Genomic DNA, 12,306 nt, shown 5'->3' with positions numbered 1-12,306 from the left:
CACAGTGTACAACACCACAAAAAGACCGATATTTCACCATCAGTGCCTGCAGATGGCCATGGAGTACTGCCTTGCTTGGGACCTTACTGCAGCCACTGGAACAGTTGTCTTCAGACACACAGTCTAAAGACGACTGAACAGACATGGTTTATTCGCCCGGAGACCTGGAAGGTGCATTCCACTGATCCCTGATCACAGGAGAGCCTGTAAACCCTGGTGCCAAGAACACAGTACATGGTCATTGGAACAGTGGTCCCAGGTTATGTTCATGGATGAGTCCACATATAATTTGAACAGTAATTCTTGCCAGGTTTTCATCTGGTGTAAACCAGGAACCAGATGCCAACCCCCTAATGTCCTTGAAAAGGACCTGTATGGGATTATGATTGGTGCACATACACCCCTGCATGTCTCTGACAGAACAACTGTAACAGGTCAGGTGTATCGGGACGTCATTTTTCACCAGTATGTCTGCCTTTTCAGGGTTTCAGTGGGTCCCACCTTCCTGCTGATGGATGATAATGCACGGCCCCACCGAGCTGCCATCGTGGAGGAGTACCTTGAAACAGAAGATATAAGGCGAATGGAGTGGCCTGCCTGTTCTCCAGTCCTAACCCCCATCTAGCACGCCTGGGATGCTCTCGGTCGACGTATCGCTGCATGTCTTCAAACCCCTCCGACACTTCAGGAGCTCCGACAGGCACTGGTACAAGAATGAGAGTCTATTAAAAATGGCTCTGAGCACTATGGGACTCAACTGCTGAGGTCATTAGTCCCCTAGAACTTAGAACTAGTTAAACCTAACTAACCTAAGGACATCACAAACATCCATGCCTGAGGCAGGAGTCGAACCTGCGACCGTAGCGGTCTTGCGGTTCCAGACTGCAGCGCCTTTAACCGCACGGCCACTTCGGCCGGCAATGAGAGTCTATACCCCAGCAGCTGCTCGACCACCTGATCCAGAGTGTTGTGTGGCCTTTGTACTTGTGCATGGTGATCATATCCCATATTGATGTCGTGGTACATGCGCAGGAAACAGTGGCATTTTGTAGCACGTGTCTCGAGTCGTGTGTGTTCCCTATGTGCCTATGCTATTAGCGCCAGTTTTGTGTAGTGGCAGGTTGTGTGGCACCACATTCTGCAATTATACTTAACTTATGAGCTTTAGTGTAGATGTTTTGACAATATCTGAGCTGCAAGCAAAATTTATTGAGTTAGGAGCATGTATACAACTGAATTAAGAAAAATACAAGCAAGTGTAATTCTAACTGTGGCAATGCTCTCGTCTATAAGACTAAAACCCATCGTTCGAGTTGGTCAACTCTTTGTTAAGGAATATCATTGACAGAAGGGAAGGTTATACAAATTCAAGAAGCTATATTCTTTATTCAATGTTCATCTATTTAAAACGTCACTGCAGTGCTCCCCATTCACATATATTAGAATTTTGAAATATTGCCATTGTACAGATCTATCGTCAAGAGAGTAGTTTGCGAACCATTATCTTCTTAATGCGGCCTGCTTCGAATAATTATTGTTGTTCATGTTAACAATTATTACTGTTAATGTTAATAATAATTGGTGTTAGTGGAATAGCGTGATCATCAACTAAAACCGTATCTAATAGCATGCCTAGTGTTCTCGATTGCGATGCACGCAATATATGCAATTTCAGTTCTGGCGACAGTGCCCCATGCCTTACAATACCTTTATTCCTTATCGCATAATTAACTCTATTTAGAAGAAACTTTAACAGTTCTGGTGACATTCTAAGATAATTAAAAGAACTTCTTGGATCTTTCGTTATAAATTATTTCAGGAAGGATACTGAGCAACCGAGCTGACGTCTTTTCTTCATCCAGTCACGAATCGAAACACTTTTCATATTTTCTTCTTATGCAGCGATTCCACGCAACAAGCTTTAACTCCATCACAACTCGTGCGAAGTGCAACTGGTAAAACTTTCATTTCAGACACGACTCAGGGACCCACAAAATGACAAAACTGAAGTGTGTCTATGAAACCACTTTCGTGCAACTCAGTCCACGCAACAAGTGGCGCAACCCCATGTCGTCGTGTAAACTAGGCTTTAAGTTCCTTCAGCCAGAGAGTAGTAAAGTGCAGAACCTATGCAGCACGATCTGCTACCTACCGATCATATTAAAATACATGGGGGCGCAAATTTCTCGTAATCCAGTTTTACAATCTTTCTACAAGTTAATGCTAATGAATTCCTAAACACAAATTAATGCTTAATTAAATTGAATACAGAAATAATATACTTACATATATCGTTATAAACGCTGCATATAATTTGAGTACAATCATGCCCTTTGATTTTAAAACTAGGTGGCATTATTCCAATATTAGTATGTTTCACAACGGCATGGCTATTGCTACACGACAAAAGAACTAACATATTCACCACCTCTCGAGTATCTGTTTTCCAAACAACAGTGTAGCATTTCTGTTTATACTCTTTATGTTTGTGTAATACAGTTCTGTACAAACACACTGAAGTTATTACGAGGTCAGGTAACTGACTTAATATAGCTGTGTGCATATTGTTGTCTGGAAGGGAAAATGAACAAAATAAATAAGTTATTAAAAACGCCATTTAGTGACAGGACTCTGAGTGAAAAAAGACAGTTAGAAAACAGTATGTAGGCCACTCCCGACCAGCAAACAAAAAGTTGATACCGTAAGTTCAGCCCAGAAATTTATCAAAAGAACAAATGGATTTGTAACTGTGAAGAAACCAACGCCGTTTTTTTTTTTTTGTTTTCGTTGTGTGTTATTTGGTGGAGATGTTCATTGGTGTAAGGCCGGAATAGCTGATATTGTGCACGTATGGTATAAAATTAAGTACATGAAATGTCAAAGCGATGCATGTATAATGTGCAAAACCAACAAATTAGATTTGCAATATAGACAAACAATTAACAGCCACAACACACATGTGGAAAAGAATAGATATATATTAATTTTAATTGTAAACTATATTCGGTTCTTTGGTGCTTCGGAATTGGCTCTCAGCGACCACGATGAATCTGGTGCCACTCAAAAGAAGGGGATTTTCGTAAGATAATTCGAGCTCAGATGGCAACCCAGTTCTAAGCAAAGAAAGGAAGGCAGAAAGGTGGAAGGAGTATATAGAGGGTTTATACAAGGGCGACGTACTTGAGGACAATATTATGGAAATGGAAGAGGATGTAGATGAAGATGAAATGGGAGATAAGATACTGCGTGAAGAGTTTGACAGAGCACTGAAAGACCTGAGTCGAAACAAGGCCCCGGGAGTAGACAACATTCCATTAGAACTACTGATGGCCTTGGGAGAGCCAGTCATGACAAAACTCTACCATCTGGTGAGCAAGATGTTTGAGACAGGCGAAATACCCACAGACTTCAAGAAGAATATAATAATTCCAATCCCAAAGAAAGCAGGTGTTGACAGATGTGAAAATTACAGAACTATCAGTTTAATAAGTCACAGCTGCAAAATACTAACGCGAATTCTTTACAGACGAATGGAAAAACTGGTAGAAGCGGACCTCGGGGAGGATCAGTTTGGATTCCGTAGAAATGTTGGAACACGTGAGGCAATACTAACCTTACGACTTATCTTAGAAGAAAGATTAAGAAAAGGCAAACCTACGTTTATAGCATTTGTAGACTTAGAGAAAGCTTTTGACAACGTTAACTGGAATACTCTCTTTCAAATTCTGAAGGTGGCAGGGGTAAAATACAGGGAGCGAAAGGCTATTTACAATTTGTACAGAAACCAGATGGCAGTTATAAGAGTCGAGGGGCATGAAAGGGAAGCAGTGGTTGGGAAAGGAGTGAGACAGGATTGTAGCCTCTCCCCGATGTTATTCAATCTGTATATTGAGCAAGCAGTAAAGGAAACAAAAGAAAAATTCGGAGTAGGTATTAAAATTCATGGAGAAGAAGTAAAAACTTTGAGGTTTGCCAATGACATTGTAATTCTGTCAGAGACAGCAAAGGACTTGGAAGAGCAGTTGAACGGAATGGACAGTGTCTTGAAAGGAGGATATAAGATGAACATCAACAAAAGCAAAACGAGGATAATGGAATGTAGTCAAATTAAATCGGGTGATGCTGAGGGGATTAGATTAGGAAATGAGACACTTAAAGTAGTAAAGGAGTTTTGCTATTTAGGGAGTAAAATAACTGATGATGGTCGAAGTAGAGAGGATATAAAATGTAGACTGGCAATGGCAAGGAAATCGTTTCTGAAGAAGAGAAATTTGTTAACATCGAGTATAGATTTAAGTGTCAGGAAGTCGTTTCTGAAAGTATTTGTATGGACTGTAGCCATGTATGGAAGTGAAACATGGACGATAACCAGTTTGGACAAGAAGAGAATAGAAGCTTTCGAAATGTGGTGCTACAGAAGAATGCTGAAGATAAAGTGGGTAGATCACGTAACTAATGAGGAGGTATTGAATAGGATTGGGGAGAAGAGAAGTTTGTGGCACAACTTGAGTAGAAGAAGGGACCGGTTGGTAGGACATGTGTTGAGGCATCAAGGGATCACAAATTTAGCATTGGAGGGCAGCGTGGAGGGTAAAAATCGTAGAGGGAGACCAAGAGATCAATAAACTAAGCAGATTCAGAAGGATGTAGGTTGCAGTAGGTACTGGGAGATGAAGAAGCTTGCACAGGATAGAGTAGCATGGAGAGCTGCATCAAACCAGTCTCAGGACTGAAGACCACAACAACAACAATTCAGATCAGAGCCGAAATGGATAAAGATCTTCATCTAAGTCAAGCATCAGTGTTCAAAGGCATTTCTAAGACTGTTTAGAACAAATAACTGCAATGCATGTTGGAAGTGTACCATGATGAAATTCGTAAAGAAGTAAAACGTTCCGATTATGTTGCAATAATTGCAGATGAAACCACAGATGTGTCTTGCGAATTTCAATTGGTTATTGTTTTGCGTTATGTTGTTGAGGGAAAACCTGTTGAAAGGTTTTGGAACTTTGTTAATCCAGAAAGTCAGAGAACTCATGCTAGGGCTGAGAGTATTCTGAAAGAAATTGAACCATTAATTGACGATGACCGAGCAAAACTAATAGCTCAGAGTTACGGCGGTGCAAACGTTATGAGTGGCAAGTCGAATTTTCAGATATTTCTTCCTTTTTTTTTATCTCGCCACAGAGATCAAAAGTGTTGCACAGCATTATTAAAAAAAAAAAAATTGCGCCGTGTGTGTGTCACGAGATGGAATTAACAAAATGGTCCAAATGGCTCTGAGCACTTTGGGACTTAACATCTGTGGTCATACTTCCCCTAGAACTTAGAACTACTTAAACCTAAGTAAGCTAAGGACATCACACACATCCACGCCCGAGGCCGGATTCCCTCACCATTGGTCTTGCCCAGCATTTTAACAACCACAGCCGCAGATTTCATGTTAAAGCAGAAAATTAAAACTTCCCGCAAATGGCAAGAAATGGGTACCTAAGTTGATCTACTTAATCGAGAATAATCTTATGATGCAATCACAAATCGAATAGTATTTTAATGGCATTATGTTTACAGAAGCTTATTGTATTACACCTATGACCAACCACACGAACCCTTCTTGCCGCTACTGCCATCTATTGCAAAACAGCAGAAGGAAAGTTGTAGACCTCATATATGATTGTTAAGTATGGATCTATATGCGTCAGAATACTCTGAAAGTAACCTAATTGGTGTGCAGTCTGGACCAGACATTACAAATCAGAGGTCATTAACCAATGGCTTAGGCTGAAAAGGATTGTGATAAAAATAAGGGGACGACAGCAGCAAAAGTCCCTGTGGAACTGAATGACGAGCTCACGAATCATGTCAGCACCAAAACATGAAGGAAGTTCCATAATCTAGAAACTGCAGGGTTAGCTGCAATTCCAAAACCACACATCAGTGATGCAAATGATCATAACAGGAAAATGTGGTACTGAAGCCATAAAACGGACTATAGAGCAATGAAAGAAGATCATGGTCAGATGAGTCTTGTTTCACACTGTTTCCAACTTCTGGCGGAGTTTACACCCCAAAAGTTGAACATGGCGGGGTTTGGTGATGATTTGAGCAGCCGTGTCATGATATTCCATGGGCATAACAGTTACCCTGGTAGGTTGCATTACTGCCGAGGACTGTGTGGCCATTTTGGTTGATCAGCCCCATACCATGGTGAAATATTTGTTCCCAATGGTGACGCTGTGTTCCATGATGACAAGGCCCCTGTCCACACAGCTTGCGTCGTCCAAGACCGGTTTTGTGAGCAAAAGGATGAACTGTCGCATCTCTCCTGGCCACTACAGTAGCCAGATCTCCATATTAGAACCATTGTGATTTACTTTGACAGTATAAAGGTTTTCAGAATGCAAAAAAGAGTTCTAAGAATAATTTGTGGCCTTAAAAAGACAGAGTCCTGTAAATCCCATTTTACTGAGATTGGTGTTCTAAATGTTCCAAGTTTATTCATTTAGGAAACTCTCTTGTTCACTAGGGACCACCTCTTGAAAACAGGCAAACTGCTACAGAACAAAAATGTACACAACTATAGAACCAGAGGGGAATCAAATATACATCAAAAGTATCACAGAACAACCACCTATCAGAGGAGCATAATTAACATTGGTGTAATACTACACAATAAGATACCAGAGGAAATAAAAAAAATGCTACTCATCCAATATTTAAAGCTAAACTAAAGGCATTTCTAATAAAGCACTGTTTCTATTTTGTCAAAGAATTTCTGAATACGTAACAAAATTAATTGTAATAGATACTTATTTTTAATTTGCCTACTATTTTGCTAATACTATGTACGAGGGCAGTACAATAAGTAATGCAACACATTTTTTTCTCGGACAATATTGGTTGAAAAAACCAGAAATTTCTTGTGGAATATTTTCAAACATTCCCGCTTCGTCTCATATAGTTTCATTGACTTCCGACAAGTGGCAGCGCTGTACGGAGCTGTTAAAATGGCGTCTGTAACGGATTTGCGTTGCAAACAACGGGCAGTGATCGATGGAAAACCAGGGCGTCTCAGATATTCATAGGCGCTTGCAGAATGTCTACGGTGATCTGGCAGTGGGCAAAAGCACGGTGAGTCGTTGGACAAAGCGTGTGTCGTCATTGCCGCAAGGTCAAGCAAGACTGTCTGATCTCCCGCGTGCAGGCCGGCCGTGCACAGCTGTGACTCCTGCAATGGCGGAGCGTGCGAACACACTTGTTCGAGATGATCGACGGATCACCATCAAACAACTCAGTGCTCAACTTGACATCTCTGTTGGTAGTGCTGTCACAATTGTTCACCAGTTGGGATATTCAAAGGTTTGTTTCCGCTGGGTCCCTCGTTGTCTAACCGAACACCATAAAGAGCAAAGGAGAACCATCCTTGCGGAATTGCTTGCTCGTCATGTGGCTGAGGGTAAAAATTTCTTGTCAAAGATTGTTACAGGCGATGAAACATGGGTTCATCACTTCGAACCTGAAACAAAACGGCAATCAATGGAGTGGCGCCACGCCCACTCCCCTACCAAGAAAAAGTTTAAAGCCATACCCTCAGCCGGTAAAGTCATGGTTACAGTCTTCTGGGACGCTGAAGGGGTTATTCTGTTCGATGTCCTTCCCAATGGTCAAACGATCAACTCTGAAGTGTATTGTGCTACTCTTCAAGAATTGAAGAAACGACTTCAGCGTGTTCGTAGGCACAAAAATCTGAACGAACTTCTCCTTCTTCATGACAACGCAAGACCTCACACAAGTCTTCGCACCCGAGAGGAGCTCACAAAACTTCAGTGGACTGTTCTTCCTCATGCACCCTACAGCCCCAATCTTGCACCGTCGGATTTCCATATGTTTGGCCCAATGAAGGACGCAATCCGTGGGAGGCACTACGCAGATGATGAAGAAGTTATTGATGCAGTATGACGTTGGCTCCGACATCAACCAGTGGAATGGTACCGTGCAGGCATACAGGCCCTCATTTCAAGGTGGCGTAAGGCCGTAGCATTGAATGGAGATTACGTTGAAAAATAGTGTTGTGTAGCTAAAAGATTGGGGAATAACCTGGTGTATTTCAATGCTGAATAAAACAACCCCTGTTTCAGAAAAAAAATGTGTTGCATTACTTATTGAACTGCCCTCGTATTATTGTAACGTATCTTTAACCTGTCCAATATCAATTGTACAATTTGTGCTGTATGATAAAACTGGACCAATAAAAAATCAAATCAAATCAAAAAAGCTGCACGATTGCTATCCACTTTCATCATTGTTACCTGAACATGCCACTATTTTGCAGGAAGAATGGTATAAGATTCCCTTGAGAACCATACAGGACCTGTATTTAACCATTCTGAGATGACTGGAATCTGTTTGAATGACAACAGATTTTCCATGTCATATAGCCATGATAATGTGTTCTGTTTTTCGTATTCCCATACTTTTGTCCAAGTCCTGTATATGTGACCAAAATGGATTCCAAAAATACAGATCATGTGAAACCGAACTCACACTTTTCTCACATGATATACTGAAAGCCATTGTTCAAGGCAGTCAGATGGATGTAGAATACCTCAATTTCAGAAAAACATTTGACTCAGTACCACACATACCCTTGTAAGATCATCACTTGTAAGAAAGACCATAGGTGTAGCAAGTGAAATTTGTGACTGGATTGAGAAATTTTTGGTATGGTGGATGCAGCAAGTTATCTAGGATAGGGAGTCATCGACAGATGTAGAAATAACCTTGGCTGTGCCCCAGAATAACCTAAGACTTTTTGCAGGTGATGCAGTTATCTAAAATGAAGTACTGTCTGAAAGAAGCTGTGCAAAAATACAGATTTCGATAAGATTTTGAAGTGGTGCAAAAGTCCACAACTTGCTTTAAATGTTCAGAAATGCAGAACTGTGCACTTCGTAAAATGAAAACAATGTAGTATCCTATGACTATAACATCAGTGAGTCAAAGTTGGAATCAATCCACTCGTGCAAATATATTGGTGTAATAATTTGAAGGGATATGAATGGAATGATCACATAGTTTCAGTCGTAGGTAAAGCAGCTGCAGTCCATTGGTAAATGGGAGGGAAATGCAACAGTCTGCAAAGCAGACTGCATACAAATCACTTGTGTAACCCATACAAAATTGGACTTAACTGGGGATATTGAGTGGATACAAAGGACAACAACACACATGGTCACAGGTTTGTTTGACCTATGGGCAGTGTGCGATTTGCAGGGGGGGGGGGGGGGGGGGGATGGGGGGGGATTTCCCTCCCTCTGCATCAGACCATCCCCTCCTCTGGTTTTAGTTTATGCATCCCAACCTGGGATGTTTTTTTCCCACGCACTGGAGTAAAACTTTACATATAATGTAATTTTGTAGAGCCGAACACTGAAAGTTTTTAATAAGTCTTACTATTAACACTATTAATATGTTTCAGTTTCCTATCATCAGAATAAGTACAACTTTTCACAAATGTGCCTCTACGTTTTGAATTCCCCTCGTATATCTGTATCCGTATGTAGATGATTTTGTAAATAAGCTTTACCTGTAATATACTTTTAAAGATATAACAAGGGATGGCTTTTCTGATAGTGCATACGCGTCAATAGTGAGTTTCGGCATTAACATCTATTTATAAATAGCTGTTTAACGATGCGTAACGTGACGGTCCAAGCTAGTAACATATATAATTCTACTAACCCCCTAAGACATCCCCCCCACTGGTAGAAGCACAAATCGCACCCTGCCTATGGGAGAGTGTCACAAAGATGATGAAAAAACTAAAGTGTTAGAAGATTGAAGACAGATGAAAACTATCCTATGAAAACCTACTTAGAAAGTTTCTAGAGCCCAAGTGATGAGTCTAGGAATATACACTCCTGGAAATTGAAATAAGAACACCGTGAATTCATTGTCCCAGGAAGGGGAAACTTTATTGACACATTCCTGGGGTCAGATACATCACATGATCACACTGACAGAACCACAGGCACATAGACACAGGCAACAGAGCATGCACAATGTCGGCACTAATACAGTGTATATCCACCTTTCGCAGCAATGCAGGCTGCTATTCTCCCATGGAGACGATCGTAGAGATGCTGGATGTAGTCCTGTGGAACGGCTTGCCATGCCATTTCCACCTGGCGCCTCAGTTGGACCAGCGTTCGTGCTGGACGTGCAGACCGCGTGAGACGACGCTTCATCCAGTCCCAAACATGCTCAATGGGGGACAGATCCGGAGATCTTGCTGGCCAGGGTAGTTGACTTACACCTTCTAGAGCACGTTGGGTGGCACGGGATATATGCGGACGTGCATTGTCCTGTTGGAACAGCAAGTTCCCTTGCCGGTCTAGGAATGGTAGAATGATGGGTTCGATGACGGTTTGGATGTACCGTGCACTATTCAGTGTCCCCTCGACGATCACCAGTGGTGTACGGCCAGTGTAGGAGATCGCTCCCCACACCATGATGCCGGGTGTTGGCCCTGTGTGCCTCGGTCGTATGCAGTCCTGATTGTGGCGCTCACCTGCACGGTGCCAAACACGCATACGACCATCATTGGCACCAAGGCAGAAGCGACTCTCATCGCTGAAGACGACACGTCTCCATTCGTCCCTCCAATCACGCCTGTCGCGACACCACTGGAGGCGGGCTGCACGATGTTGGGGCGTGAGCGGAAGACGGCCTAACGGTGTGCGGGACCGTAGCCCAGCTTCATGGAGACGGTTGTGAATGGTCCTCACCGATACCCCAGGAGCAACAGTGTCCCTAATTTGCTGGGAAGTGGCGGTGCGGTCCCCTACGGCACTGCGTAGGATCCTACGGTCTTGGCGTGCATCCGTGCGTCGCTGCGGTCCGGTCCCAGGTCGACGGGCACGTGCACCTTCCGCCGACCACTGGTGACAACATCGATGTACTGTGGAGACCTCACGCCCCACGTGTTGAGCAATTCGGCGGTACGTCCACCCGGCCTCCCGCATGCCCACTATACGCCCTCGCTCAAAGTCCGTCAACTGCACATACGGTTCATGTCCACGCTGTCGCGGCATGCTACCAGTGTTAAAGACTGCGATGGAGCTCCATATGCCACGGCAAACTGGCTGACACTGACGGCGGCGGTGCACAAATGCTGCGCAGCTAGCGCCATTCGACAGCCAACACCGCAGTTCCTGGTGTGTCCGCTGTGCCGTGCGTGTGATCATTGCTTGTACAGCCCTCTCGCAGTGTCCGGAGCAAGTATGGTGGGTCTGACACACCGGTGTCAATGTGTTCTTTTTTCCATTTCCAGGAGTGTATTACAAGCTCGTACATGTCACTCTCAAAAGAGTCACAAAGACAAGATTAGATTAATTACGGCACCCACAGATGCATTTAAGCAATCATTCTTCTCATGACCCAAACGCGAATGGAATGGGAGAAAGTGTTAATAACTAATGCAATGGGTCATACCCTCTGCCATTCATTTCACAGTGGTTTGTAGAGTACAGATGTAGATGTAGAGCTTTGCACTATTACAAATGAAAACTCAGCACCTAAAATTTTACTACCTATAGCATAGAGAAATGAAAAGGAGCATGTTTCACGTGGCATGAGGGCACTTGGTCATAGAGGAAACATGGAACCAGGTAGTTGTGTTTATAGATTCCACAGCACTAAATATTTGCATGGATATCGTACTGATCATTTTCCAAGCGGCTTTGTCTTTTCTGTTTATCTCTTTAGTGTGGCTGGAGCTAAAAAGGGTATCAGCATTTATATACTCACTCAGTTCCGGAACTTTGTCCACAAAATTTTTCTGCACTTACCTTTCTTCAAAATACTCTCCTGCATAATTCATACACAGCTCCCAATGCTGTTTCCACTTCTGGAAGCAGTCTTGGTACACCTGTTGCTGGATCGTGTGTAGCTCCTTCTGTGAATTTTCTCTTATCTCATCTATCGTTGCAGACCTTTGCCCTTTAAGTGAGATTTTCAGCTTTAAAAAAAAAAAAAAAGTATCAGGGGCCGAATCTGGAACACATGGAGGATGAGGCATTCAGCGATTTTGTTTTCTGTGCAATTGTCATGAACCAAAAGGGATGAATGTGCAAATACATTATTGTTAGGCAAGAGCCATGAATTGTCTAGCCACATGTCAAGCTGTTTCCTTCTCACATTTTCTTGCAGATGTTGCAACACACCCTGATAGTACCATCATTTAACAGTTTTTCCCTGTGGCATGAATTCATGATGAACTAATCCTTTCGTAGACGCCAAAGAGTG

Source organism: Schistocerca serialis, chromosome 1 (assembly GCF_023864345.2).
Source record: "Schistocerca serialis cubense isolate TAMUIC-IGC-003099 chromosome 1, iqSchSeri2.2, whole genome shotgun sequence".
Lineage (NCBI taxonomy): Eukaryota > Metazoa > Arthropoda > Insecta > Orthoptera > Acrididae > Schistocerca > Schistocerca serialis.
The sequence above is the reverse complement of the archived record's forward strand: the minus strand, read 5'-3'. Positions refer to the sequence as shown.